General features: G+C 45.2%; 1 protein-coding gene and 1 long non-coding RNA gene across 2 annotated transcripts in view; both read right to left on the bottom strand.

The window, feature by feature from the left end:
* LOC121560084 (trichohyalin-like) overlaps positions 1-782 on the bottom strand; it is a 39,922-nt gene extending 39,140 nt beyond the window's left edge. The window contains exon 1 of the mRNA XM_041873132.2: positions 704-782. The gene's annotated coding sequence lies outside the window, so the exon portion shown is untranslated. The remainder of the gene's footprint in view (positions 1-703) is intronic.
* A 1,069-nt stretch (positions 783-1,851) lies between these two features.
* LOC121560082 lies at positions 1,852-12,151 on the bottom strand. Its single transcript, XR_005998875.1, has 3 exons — positions 12,024-12,151; positions 11,770-11,807; positions 1,852-1,928 (listed from the first exon to the last, which is right to left on the bottom strand). It is a non-coding gene; the product is annotated as an uncharacterized LOC121560082 (long non-coding RNA).
* Between the last annotated feature and the right edge of the window lie 265 nt (positions 12,152-12,416).

The following is a 12,416-nucleotide window of genomic DNA, read 5'->3' as shown; positions in this document are numbered from 1 at the left end:
AGTCTGTTTCTCTGTAACTTCCTTCACCTGACTTTCCATAGCCTGGATTCCAGTCTGTTTCTCTGTGACTTCCTTCACCTGACTTTCCATAGCCTGGATTCCAGTCTGTTTCTCTGTAACTTCCTTCACCTGACTTTCCATAGCCTGGATTCCAGTCTGTTTCTCTGTAACTTCCTTCACCTGACTTTCCATAGCCTGGATTCCAGTCTGTTTCTCTGTAACTTCCTTCACCTGACTTTCCATAGCCTGGATTCCAGTCTGTTTCTCTGTAACTTCCTTCACCTGACTTTCCATAGCCTGGATTCCAGTCTGTTTCTCTGTAACTTCCTTCACCTGACTCTCCCTAGCCTGGATGCCAGTCTGTTTCTGGTTAACTGACTTTCTGTAGCCTGGATGCCAGTATGTTTCTGGGTAACTTACTTCATTAGTCTTACTCTAGCCTGGATACCAGTCTGTTTCTGCTCTCTTACCAATTTACCAACTCCATTTAGTTTCTTAAGGAATTGCCATACCAACTCAATGCTTGGTTTGACAATGACAGCAATGGAGTTGGCAAGAGCACAAACAGATCTGGGACCAGGCTTTCCCCTCAGCCCAATCACCAGTACATAGTAAATCTCCCTATCTGGGGATTTGAGCAGAAATCCATCTGCCATTGGAATCTGAAACATTCTTTCCATTTCATCTCAGGTGATCTGAATACCTTCCCCAGGCTCAAGTAGGGAGAGACCGTCCTGCTCAGGCCCTGTCTGCTTAGAGCCTTTCTCAGGGAGACCCCTTCCTCTTCCTCCTCCTCCTCCTCCTCCTCCTCCCCCTCTTCTAGTGCTCTCTCTTTTGTGTATCATCTCTCCACAGTCAGGCTCCCCTCTGTCCTCCTCTGATTGCTTGTGGTGGACACCAACTGAGAGACACAGAAGAGACCGACAAGACAATAGGATGAAGATCGTTAGTGTAAAATATAATGTGTTTTCAATGACTTACGTAGTTAAATAATACAATAAATAAGAATGTCCTAGTAGGTATTAGTCAGCATGTTAAACATTAATACACAGGGGAAATAAAGATACCTGTCTGCATCTCCTCCTCTTCTATATGGGGTAGCAGCACTGACAGCAACAGCCTCCTGGGTCCTGGCTTCTCTGGATGGGCTTGGGGCTCTAGGTGGGTCTGGGTCAACCTCTCTGGCTGGGTCTGGGCTGGACCCTCTGAGCTGACGTAAGCCTCATGTATGAGTGGCAGGAACTGCTCTGAGTCTCTCCTCCCCCCCAGCCCACCTGGACTCCTTGGTTTCTGCCATATAAGGATTTAGAATTACTATGTTGTAATTCTATGAAGCTCAAAGCTGGTGTCATTAGAACGCCTTACTTACCCTCCCACCACTGTCCCTCTCCGGGTCCACACTGACCAGTGAGCCAGAAAAAACGGGAGGGAAATGAAATCTGGAGACGCTGGGGTCTGAGGATGTGTTGTCCTTCGCACTGCCTTGTTTCACTGACCAAAGAAACAAAACAAGTTGGAATTTGACTCTGTGATACACATGCACACTCACAATCATTCTTAATTCTTCACAACTGAACTGAAGAATGTGAAGGAAGGTGAATATATGAAGGAAGGTGAACTCACGTTTCCGTCCCTGCTGGGCCCCACCCAGGTAACCACCATAGTAGTTGATGTGTGATAGCTGGCTGCTTCTCCAGGAGGAATCTACTGAAGCCGTCTTCAGACTGCAGGGTCTCTCTCCTCTCTGTAGAGGCCAGGGTCTCTCTCCTCTCTGTAGAGGCCAGGGTCTCTCTCCTCTCTGTAGAGGCCAGGGTCTCTCTCCTCTCTGTAGAGGCCAGGGTCTCTCTCCTCTCTGTAGAGGCCAGGGTCTCTCTCCTCTCTGTAGAGGCCAGGGTCTCTCTCCTCCAACATCCTCACAGTCTTTCACACTAAATCGTTATAATTTATTCAACTTCTGTAGCGCTTTTCATAACAGAAAGAAATCTCAAAGCAATATGTCATGCAAACGTGCAATATATCATGAGTAGCCAAGCTATAGCTAACTATACTGAACAAAATTATAAACGCAACAAAGTGTAAAGTGTTGGTCCCATTTTTCATGAGCTGAAATAAAAGATCCCAGAAATGTTCCACATGCACAAAAAGCTTATTTCTCTAAAATTTTGTGCACAAATTTGTTTACATCTCTGTTATTGAGCATTTCTCCAGGGCCAAGATAATCCATCCATCTAACAGGCATGGCATATCAAGAAGCTGATTAAACAGCATGATCATTACACAGGTGGACCTTGTGCTGTGGGCAATAAAAGGCCATGTCCAACAGAGCTGTTGCCAGGGATTTTAATGTTCATTTCTCTACCATAAGCCGCCTACAACGTCATTTGAAAGAATTTGGCAGTACATCCTACCGTCATCACAACCGCAGACCACGTGTAACCACGCCAGCCCAGGACCTCCACATCCGGCTTTTTCACCTGCGGGATTGTCTGAGGAGGGGTAGGTGGGGGGGGTGCTGAGGAGTATTTCTGTCTGTAATAAAGCCCTTTTGTGGGGAAAAACGTATTCTGATTTGTATTTGTATTTATTATAGATCCCCATTAGTTCCTGCCAAGGCAGCAGCTACTCTTCCTGGGGTTTATTATGGATCCCCATTAGTTCCTGCCAAGGCAGCAGCTACTCTTCCTGTGGTTTATTATGGATCCCCATTAGTTCCTGTCAAAGCAGCAGCTACTCTTCCTGGGGTTTATTATGGATCCCCATTAGTTCCTGCCAAGGCAGCAGCTACTCTTCCTGGGGTTTATTATGGATCCCCATTAGTTCCTGTCAAAGCAGCAGCTACTCTTCCTGGGGTTTATTAGGGATCCCCATTAGTTCCTGCCAAGGCAGCAGCTACTCTTCCTGGGGTTTATTATGGATCCCCATTAGTTCCTGCCAAAGCAGCAGCTACTCTTCCTGGGGTTTATTATGGATCCCCATTAGTTCCTGCCAAGGCAGCAGCTACTCTTCCTGGGGTTTATTATGGATCCCCATTAGTTCCTGCCAAGGCAGCAGCTACTCTTCCTGGGGTTTATTAGGGATCCCCATTAGTTCCTCCCAAGGCAGCAGCTACTCTTCCTGGGGTTTATTAGGGATCCCCATTAGTTCCTGCCAAGGCAGCAGCTACTCTTCCTGGGGTTTATTAGGGATCCCCATTAGTTCCTGCCAAGGCAGCAGCTACTCTTCCTGGGGTTTATTAGGGATCCCCATTAGTTCCTGCCAAGGCAGCAGCTACTCTTCCTGGGGTTTATTAGGGATCCCCATTAGTTCCTGCCAAGGCAGCAGCTACTCTTCCTGGGGTTTATTAGGGATCGCCATTAGTTCCTGCCAAGGCAGCAGCTACTCTTCCTGGGGTTTATTAGGGATCCCCATTAGTTCCTGCCAAGGCAGCAGCTACTCTTCCTGGGGTTTATTAGGGATCCCCATTAGTTCCTGCCAAGGCAGCAGCTACTCTTCCTGGGGTTTATTAGGGATCCCCATTAGTTCCTGCCAAGGCAGCAGCTACTCTTCCTGGGGTTTATTATGGATCCCCATTAGTTCCTGCCAAGGCAGCAGCTACTCTTCCTGGGGTTTATTAGGGATCCCCATTAGTTCCTGCCAAGGCAGCAGCTACTCTTCCTGGGGTTTATTATGGATCCCCATTAGTTCCTGCCAAGGCAGCAGCTACTCTTCCTGGGGTTTATTAGGGATCCCCCTTAGTTCCTGCCAAGGCAGCAGCTACTCTTCCTGGGGTTTATTATGGATCTCCATTAGTTCCTGCCAAGGCAGCAGCTACTCTCCCTGGGGTTTATTATGGATCCCCATTAGTTCCTGCTAAGGCAGCAGCTACTCTTCCTGGGGTTTATTATGGATCCCCATTAGTTCCTGCCAAAGCAGCAGCTACTCTTCCTGGTGTTTATTATGGATCCCCATTAGTTCCTGCCAAGGCAGCAGCTACTCTTCCTGGGGTTTATTATGGATCCCCATTAGTTCCTGCCAAGGCAGCAGCTACTCTCCCTGGGGTTTATTATGGATCCCCATTAGTTCCTGCCAAGGCAGCAGCTACTCTTCCTTGGGTCCAAACACATTAAGGCACTTGCATTACACATAAAACCAAAGATAAAACAGGACATCATAGAACACTGTCACACCTCCAAATATCCACACCACAAAATGTATAATACCACTATACAACAATATTACAATGTGCGTGTGTGTAGAGTGTGCGTGTGCTTGTGGGGTATGCATGGGTGTCCGAGCTGTGTGCTAGTAGTTTAAACAGACAGCTCGGTACATTCAGCTTGTCAAAACCTCTTACAAAAACAAGTAATGATAAAGTCAATCTTTCCTCCACTTTAAGTCCCTTTTTGTGGCACCTGACCACACGACTGAACAGTAGTCCAGGTGCGACAAAACTAGGGCCTGTAGGACCTGCCTTGTTGATAGTGCTGTTAAGAAGGTTGAGCAGCGCTTTATTATGGACAGACTTCTCCCCATCTTAGCTACTGTTGTATCAACATGTTTTGACCATGACAGTTTACAATCCAGGGTTACTCCAAACAGTTTAGTCACCTCAACTTGCTAAATGTCCTCACTATTCATTGCAAGACTTAGTTGAGGTTTAGGGTTTAGTGAATGTGTCCCAAATACAATGCTTTAAGTTTTTGAAATATTTAGGACTAACTTCTTCCTTGCCACCCATTCTGAAACAAACGGCAGCCCTTTGTTAAGTGTTGCAGTCATTTCAGTCGCTGTAGTAGCTGACGTGTATAGTGTTGAGTCATCCGCATACATAGACACACTGGCTTTACTCAAAGACAGTGGCATGTTGTTAGTAAAGATTTAAAAAAGTAATGGGCCTAGACAGCTGCTCTGGGGAATTCCTGATTCTACCTGGATTATGTTGGAGAGGCTTCCATTAAAGAACACCCTCTGTGTTCTGTTAGACAGGTAACTCTTTATCCACAATATAGCAGGGAGTGTAAAGCCATAACACATACGTTTTTCCAGCAGCAGACGATGATTGATAATGTCAAAAGCCGCACTGAAGTCTAACAAAACAGCCACCACAATATTTTTATCATCAATTTCTCTCAGCCAATCATCAGTCATTTGTGTAAGTGCTGTGTTTGTTGAATGTCTTTTCCTATAAGCGTGCTGAAAGTCTGTTGTCAATTTGTTTACAGTAAAATAGCATTGTATCTGTTCAAACACAATTTTTTCAAAAAGTTTACTAAGGGTTGGTAACAGGTTGATTGGTTGGCTATTTGAGCCAGTAAAGGGGACTTTACTATTCTTAGGTAGCGGAATGACTTTTGCTTCCCTTCAGGCCTGAGGGCACACACTTTCTAGTAGGCGTAAATTGAAGATATGGCAAATAGGAGTGGCAATATCATCCGCTATTATCCTCAGTAATTTTACATAGACAACAACAAATAATTTCACTTCTTCCATACATACTTTACGGAATTCAAAATTACAATGCTTGTCTTTCATAATTTGATCAGTTGTACTTGGATGTATAGTGTCAGCGTTTGTTGCTGGCATGTCATGCCTAAGTTTGCTAATCTTGCCAATGAAAAAATCATCAAAGTAGTTGGCAATATCAGTGGGTTTTGTGATGAATGAGCCATCTGATTCAAGAAATGATGGAGCTGAGTTTGCCTTTTTGCCCAAAATATCATTTAAAGTGCTCCAAAGCTTTTTACTATCATTCTTTATGTCATTTATCTTTGTTTCATAGTGTAGTTTCTTCTTCTTTTTATTCAGTTTAGTCACATGATTTCTCAATTTGCAGTACGTTTGCCAATCGGTTGTGCAGCCAAATTATTTGCCATTCCTTTTGCCTCATCCAACAACATAAGAATCATTCATTACATCTTCAACATAGGAATCACTACAAAACGTATTGTATGACCTCTTATACACTATATTAGGCCCAGCCTTTGGAATTTAGGTTTTCCTAGATCTGGCTACTATATTGTGATCACTACGTCCAATGGATCTGGATACTGCTTTAAAGCACATTTCTGTAGCATTAGTAAAGATGTGATCAATACGTGTTGATGATTTAATTCCTGTGCTGTTTGTAACTATCCTGGTAGGTTGACTGATAACCTAACCAGGTTGCAGGCACTGGTTACAGTTTTAAGCTTTCTCTTGAGTGGGCAGCCTGATGAAAGCCTGCCAATATTTAAATCATCCAGCAAATATACCTCTCTGTTGATATCAAATACATTTGGTTCTCCACCTTTGACATTTCTGTCTTTTCTGTAGATCTTATAACCATGTATAGCAACCATTGTATCATCAAAGGTATTACAGTGGGGGGGAAAAGTATTTAGTCAGCCACCAATTGTGCAAGTTCTCCCACTTAAAAAGATGAGAGAGGCCTGTAATTTTCATCATAGGTACACGTCAACTAGAACAGACAAAATGAGAAAAAAAATCCAGAAAATCACATTGTAGGATTTTTAATGAATTTATTTGCAAATTATGGTGGAAAATAAGTATTTGGTCAATAACAAAAGTTTCTCAATACTTTGTTATATACCCTTTGTTGGCAATGACACAGGTCAAACGTTCTCTGTAAGTCTTCACAAGGTTTTCACACACTGTTGCTGGTATTTTGGCCCATTCCTCCATGCAGATCTCCTCTAGAGCAGTGATGTTTTGGGGCTGTCGCTGGGCAACACGGACTTTCAACTCCCTCCAAAGATTTTCTATGGGGTTGAGATCTGGAGACTGGCTAGGCCACTCCAGGACCTTGAAATGCTTCTTACGAAGCCACTCCTTCGTTGCCCGGGCGGTGTGTTTGGGATCCTTGTCATGCTGAAAGACCCAGCCACGTTTCATCTTCAATGCCCTTGCTGATGGAAGGAGGTTTTCACTCAAAATCTCACGATACATGGCCCCATTCATTCTTTCCTTTACACGGATCAGTCGTCCTGGTCCCTTTGCAGAAAAACAGCCCCAAAGCATGATGTTTCCACCCCCATGCTTCACAGTAGGTATGGTGTTCTTTGGATGCAACTCAGCATTCTTTGTCCTTCAAACACGACGAGTTGAGTTTTTACCAAAAAGTTCTATTTTGGTTTCATCTGACCATATGACATTCTCCCAATCCTCTTCTGGATCATCCAAATGCACTCTAGCAAACTTCAGACGGGCCTGGACATGTATTGGCTTAAGCAGGGGGACACGTCTGGCACTGCAGGATTTGAGTCCCTGGCGGCGTAGTGTGTTATTGATGGTAGGCTTTGTTACTTTGGTCCCAGCTCTCTGCAGGTCATTCACTAGGTCCCCCGTGTGGTTCTGGGATTTTTGCTCACCGTTCTTGTGATCATTTTGACCCCACGGGGTGAGATCTTGCGTGGAGCCCCAGATCGAGGGAGATTATCAGTGGTCTTGTATGTCTTCCATTTCCTAATAATTGCTCCCACAGTTGATTTCTTCAAACCAAGCTGCTTACCTATTGCAGATTCAGTCTTCCCAGCCTGGTGCAGGTCTACAATTTTGTTTCTGGTGTCCTTTGACAGCTCATTGGTCTTGGCCATAGTGGAGTTTGGAGTGTGACAGTTTGAGGTTGTGGACAGGTGTCTTTTATACTGATAACAAGTTCAAACAGGTGCCATTAATACAGGTAACGAGTGGAGGACAGAGGAGCCTCTTAAAGAAGAAGTTACAGGTCTGTGAGAGCCAGAAATCTTGCTTGTTTGTAGGTGACCAAATACTTATTTTCCACCATAATTTGCAAATAAATTCATTAAAAATCCTACAATGTGATTTTCTGGAATTTTTTTTCTTAATTTGTCTGTCATAGTTGACGTGTACCTATGATGAAAATTACAGGCCTCTCTCATCTTTTTAAGTGGGAGAACTTGCACAATTGGTGGCTGACTAAATACTTTTTTCCCCCACTGTATCTAAGTGAGTTTCAGAGATTGTCAGAATATGAATATCATCTGTTACTAGCAAATTATTGATTTCATGAACCTTGTTTCTTAAGCTACATATGTTAACGTGGGCCATTTTTAGCACTTTTCTGGAATGCTTGATTGTTTTTATTGCTTTACTGGGAAGCTTAGCAGCAGTAGATGTGCTCATGTTATTTATATTAGTGCAGGGTGAGCTGCACACAGTGGACTTCCTACTAGGGGCACACCGTCTCAGTGCTAACAGTATAACTCTGCTTCATAGGCACATTAATACTGCATTCAGTAGCTGTGGGATCAGCAGAGGCATTCAGGGCAGTAAGAGTGACATACAGTAAATTAGGTTACTTACATTGTGTCTTCCAATGCCCCTGGGATAATGTACATTTGCTGAAGTATTATGACAACTCAGCGACACAATGGTAGGGATTAACTGAGTTAGGCTTGGGTCATTGATAAGTCATTGTCTCAACGCAGCCTCATAATGCTGTGAAAGGACCCAGGAACCCAAATGATTTGGGTGGATCCCATCCTCCTTTTAAAACGAGCTTTGCTTCCAGAAGGTATCAGAATTGTCAATAAACGTTATACCCACAGAGCTACAATAGTCTTGTAGCCAGTTATGGAGGGCTAAAAGTCTGCTGAAACGTTCAATGCCATGACTTAGGGAAGGCAGAGGGACAGATATTGTGGGGCGTTTGTTGGTGTCAAGCAGTGACCCAATCAGTTCTTTAAAATCCATCTTCAGTTGTTCTGAGCTGCTGCCCTTCATAATGTCATTGAATCCCATTTCCTGATACAGGTTTAAAATGTTTGGGAGCAGCTTATTGATGTCCTGTACTCGTGCTCCTGGATACCACAACGTTTTTGGTCCAGGGACTGAGACATTTCTCACCATTGAACTGCCCAAAACAACGGCCAGAGAAGGGAATTGATAAATCCTCCCATTCCCATTCCCACCCCTCACACAATTCGTTGAATCTTTCACGGGCCAATGAGAAGCAGGATAGCGTACGCCCGCTGCTCCCGGCGATAGGTCCAGACCTCCCACAGCAGGCTGTGCCCCGTCAGATCCAGACAGAGGGAAAGGAGCCGAACTCGACGACGAAGCCGCTGCTGGAGTCAGTGTAGTTGGAGTCAGCACCACCGTCCCAGACACAGGCAGTCCCAGACACAGGCAGTCCCAGACACAGGCAGTCCCAGACACAGGCAGTCCCAGACACAGGCAGTCCCAGACACAGGCAGTCCCAGACACAGGCAGTCCCAGTCCCAGACACAGGCAGTCCCAGTCCCAGACACAGGCAGTCCCAGACACAGGCAGTCCCAGACACAGGCAGTCCCAGACACAGATAGTCCCAGACACAGGCAGTCCCAGACACAGGCAGTCCCAGACACAGGCAGTCCCAGACACAGGCAGTCCCAGTCCCAGACACAGGCAGTCCCAGACACAGGCAGTCCCAGACACAGGCAGTCCCAGACACAGGCAGTCCCAGACACAGGCAGTGCCAGACACAGGCAGTCCCAGACACAGGCAGTCCCAGACACAGGCAGTCCCAGACACAGGCAGTCCCAGTCCCAGCCACAGGCAGTCCCAGACACAGGCAGTCACAGACACAGGCAGTCCCAGACACAGGCAGTCCCAGACACAGGCAGTCACAGACACAGGCAGTCCCAGACACAGGCAGTCCCAGACACAGGCAGTCCCAATCAATCAATCAATCAATTTTATTTTATATAGCCCTTCTTACATCAGCTAATATCTCGAAGTGCTGTACAGAAACCCAGCCTAAAACCCCAAACAGCTAATAATGCAGGTGTAGAAGCACGGTGGCTAGGAAAAACTCCCTAGAAAGGCAAAACCTAGGAAGAAACCTAGAGAGGAACCAGGCTATGAGGGGTGGCCAGTCCTCTTCTGGCTGTGCCGGGTGGAGATTATAACAGAACCATGCCAAGATGTTCAAAAATGTTCATAAGTGACAAGCATGGTCAAATAATAATCAGGAATAAATCTCAGTTGGCTTTTCATAGCCGATCATTAGAGTTTAAAACAGCAGGTCTGGGACAGGTAGGGGTTCCATAACCGCAGGCAGAACAGTTTAAACTGGAATAGCAGCAAGGCCAGGCGGACTGGGGACAGCAAGGAGTCACCACGGCCGGTAGTCCCGACGTATGGTCCCAGACACAGGCAGTCCCAGTGATGAAGGAGCAGGTAGATCAGGCTCCAGTGCAGTGAAGCTATTCCTTATGTCAATCTGCTCCGAACATCTCGCAGTCACTCCAGTCCGCTTAGCAGCATGCCGCTGCCTTCGGTTTCCACGACTTGTGACATGGGACCAGCACTGATTGGAACAATCCTCTTGCTGTTCTCCGTCTACTTCACTACAGGAAGGAGGAGGAGAAGCAGATGGAGACGACTTCCTTGGCAGGCAAGTTCCAGGTAGAACAGGCCATTCAGATTGGGACAGATGACAAGGCGGGGAAACACCCATCGGGCCCGAGCAGCATCCAGCCATAGGAGTTGAGAACGAGAAAGTTCCAATTTGCGTTTTCCCCATAAGTTTGCGCAGAATTGAGATTTGTTTGTTAAGCATAGTGTTAGATTAATTTGTATTTTAAGAATAATGACTAAAGGATTTCACCCCAAATACAGTATAAATGTGTGAACGGTGTTAAAGTTATAATGTAGTGGCAACCCACTAACAGAGGGGGGCGGGACTAAACATTCCAGGGTGAAGGGGACTGAGAAAACTGGTTAAAAAAAGCCTCCTGAAGGTGGGCGGAGCAAAGTGCCTTTGTGTGTCAAGAGGTATAAAACAGGAGTGTATGGGTTTTGGCGCCAGAGCTCTGCATGAATAAAAATACAGATCATTCTTGCTGGTTGTGGACCTTGAATCATTTATGATTAAAACCAGAGCCTTACAACCTCTGGTAATGATTCAAGCTTAGGTTGAATTAGAGATAGAAATTCTCATGACACAAAGCCACCTCCTTCCTGTAATCCTCCGCATTGGAACTCCGGATTGTCAATATTGTCCCTGACAAGAGCATAATAAACACAGCTTCTACAGCGCTGGAAACGTTCGTTAGCTATTCCAGGCGAAGTGAGCTCTATTGCAACCTGGTTAGCTAGCCTTCTACAGCGCTGGAAACGTTCGTTAGCTATTCCAGGCGAAGTGAGCTCTATTGCAACCTAGCCACCTAGCTAGCTGGTTAGTTGGTAGCAGGTGTTGACACAAACGCTTATGAACATAATTAAATAAAACAAAGTAGAACAAAGTAAAACTTTGGAAACAGAAGCCACAGGTCAAGGCGCAGGAGGTATTAGAGTTTGTGACAGGAAATTACGTGGACAGGAAATGTGAGAGCACTGTGATTAGCTGGGCCTGGCTCCCCAGTTGGAGGACCTGGCTCCCCAGTGTGTGCACCCCTGCCCAGTCATGTGAAATCCATAGGTCCTAATGAATTTATTTCAATTGACTGATTTCCTTCTATGAACTGTAACTCAGTAAAAATATTTTGAAATTGTTGCATGTTGCGGTTATATTTTTGTTCAGTATAAGTCAACCAATAGAAGCCAAGTGTTTGAGTGCATGCATCCTTCAAAGATCTAGAGCACGTGTCAAACTCATTCCACGGAGGGCCGAGTGTCTGCGGGTTTTCGCTACTCCCTTGTACTTGATTGATGATAAAAGGTCACTAATTAGTAAGGAACTCCCCTCACCTGGGTGTCTAGGGCTTAATTGAAATGAAAAACCAAAAAACCAAAAACCCGCAGACACTAAGCCCTCCGTGGGACGAGTTTGACCCCCCTGAGAGATACCTGTCATCAGGGTGTATTACCACGGGCCTCCCAATTTTCTGGAATATACAATAAAGATGATCAGTTATGTTGAAATTGTTGAGACTAGTCCAGGGGGTTTACTAGTACATCAAGCTGCCTCACGCTACAGAAACAGGAGACAGGCTCCTGCCCTATGGGCCGTTCTGGCTAGGACAAGGCTTACTTATAGTGAAACCAAATGCCTTTGACAAAATGGTACATCGACAAAATGGACAATTAGTTTTTGTTATCACCTGTCCATGAGGTGGATCTCCAGGGAGGTGTTTGGTACTCTCTACCCGCCAAAGAGGCTCTGTCTCTGGGATGGGACTCATCTGAACCCTGGGTGTCTCAACCATGACTTCAAACTTCACACGCCTCAGTAGCCTAGCCTCCTGCTCCTCCAAACCTGTTAGAGACAACAACAATAACAATAACAACAACAACAACAACAATAACAATAACAACAAACAAACAACAAGATCATTTAAATGTTGACCTGCTGCTCTTGATGGATGACATTACATGACAGAATCAATGAATGCTACTATTGATGGATAACAGTTCAATAGAATTACCATTGATCTACTCTGACATGTTTTATTTAACCTTTATTTAACCAGGTAAGCCAGTTGAGAACAAGTTCT

The sequence above is a fragment of the Coregonus clupeaformis genome, chromosome 23 (assembly GCF_020615455.1).
Source record: "Coregonus clupeaformis isolate EN_2021a chromosome 23, ASM2061545v1, whole genome shotgun sequence".
Classification (NCBI taxonomy): domain Eukaryota; kingdom Metazoa; phylum Chordata; class Actinopteri; order Salmoniformes; family Salmonidae; genus Coregonus; species Coregonus clupeaformis.
This window is presented reverse-complemented; position numbering and strand designations above follow the sequence as displayed.